Below are 1819 nucleotides of genomic sequence, written 5' to 3'. Positions count from 1 at the left end.
AAGGAAAATACCAGATGGAAATCTGAATCTACAGAAAGAAATAAAGAGCACCAAAATAGTAACTACTTGGGAAAATAAAGACATTTTCCTCATTTAAAGCTCTTTAAAAGATAATTGACTGTTTAAACAAAACACTATATTGGGGATTTATAGCAAATACAGAAATAAATGTATGAAAATAGCACAAAGGTTAAGAAGAAAGAAATGAAATATGCTTTGGAATACCAAACACGAAGTGGTATAATACTGCTTGACGGCAGACTGATAAGTTAAAAGGGGTTAAATTATGAACCCTAAAATTCCTACTTAAATAATACAATAAAAACTATTAAGATAACAGAGGAGGTAAATGAAATCATAAAAGTATTCAAAAGAAAGCAAAAAAAAGAGGAAAAAGGAAATAAAATTTTAAACCCAACACATCAATAACCACATTAAATGTAAATGGTCTACACATCCCGATTAAAAGACAGAGATGTCAGGTTGACCCAAACCCCACACTATATGCTGCCTCTGAGAAATCCACTTTAAATATATAGATACAAATAGCATAAAAGTAAAATGATGGAAAAAGATGCACTAGGCTACCACTAACAAAAAGATGAGGAATGCAAATTAATATTAATGATTAATATTGCTATATTGCAGTATATTTTAGAGCAAATATTACAAATACAGGTCATAAAATAAAGGGACAAATTAAACAAGAGCATAACTATTACTATTCTTAAGTGTTTATACATGTAACAGGGATTCAAAATAATGAAACGAATTACAGAATTATAAACGCAGACAATCCTCTATTATAGTAAGATTTAGAATAGCCTCCCCTCACAATAACTGGTAGAACAAGTAAAGAAAAAATCAGTTAGGACATAAAGGCTTGAAGAACACTATCAACCAATATGACCTACCTGCCATTCATATAACAACACTCCATCCAAACAAAACAATGTAAATTTCCAAGTGCATACAGAATATTTATGGCCTGGAGACTATTCTAGGGAATAAAACAAGTCTCAATAAATTTTAAAAGATTCAAGTCATATAAAGTATATTCTCTGACCACAGTGAAATTAATAAAACAAATTAACAAAAATCTGGGATATATCCAAATAATTGGAAACTAAGTTATATACTAATGAACAGTCCATACATAAGTCAAAGAAAAAAAATCAAAGTATTTTGAACTGAATGAAAATGAAGAGAAATCTAAGTTTGAGATACAGGTAAAGAAAGCACTTCTTAAAGGAAAATTAATAGCACTAAACACATTAGAAAAGGTCTCACATCAGTGACCTTAGTTTTGACCTTAAACTAGAAAATGAAAAAAATTAAGCTCAAAGTAAGTAGAAGAAAGGAAATAACATGAGAAAGAAAATCAGTGAAATGGAAGCAGAAAAGCAGCAAAGAAAATCAAAAGCACCAAAGTTGACTTTTGAGATCAATAAAATTGATACATCTCTAACCCAGAGGTTGCCATGCCATGGCCCATAATCAACTGCCTGTTTTTGTTAATAAAGTTTTATTGGAAGTCTCACCCATTCGTTTGTGTATTGTCCATGGCTACACTTTATAAAAGCATTGTTGAGTAGTTGCAATAGAACCTATATAGCTTGCAAAGTCTTAAATATTTACTATTTAGCCTTTTATAATGAAAAAGTTTGGGGATCCCTGCTCTAACCAAATAGATAAGGAAAAAATACACAAATTCCCAACAGAAATGAGAGGTATCTATCAGTAAGGTTTTACAGGTATTTTAAAAATAAGGAAATATGATTGAACACCTTTTTAAGCCAATAAATTAAATGTCTAACCA

Source organism: Pteropus alecto, unplaced genomic scaffold (assembly GCF_000325575.1).
Source record: "Pteropus alecto unplaced genomic scaffold, ASM32557v1 scaffold113, whole genome shotgun sequence".
In the NCBI taxonomy this organism is placed as follows: Eukaryota; Metazoa; Chordata; class Mammalia; order Chiroptera; family Pteropodidae; genus Pteropus; species Pteropus alecto.
The sequence above is the reverse complement of the archived record's forward strand: the minus strand, read 5'-3'. Positions refer to the sequence as shown.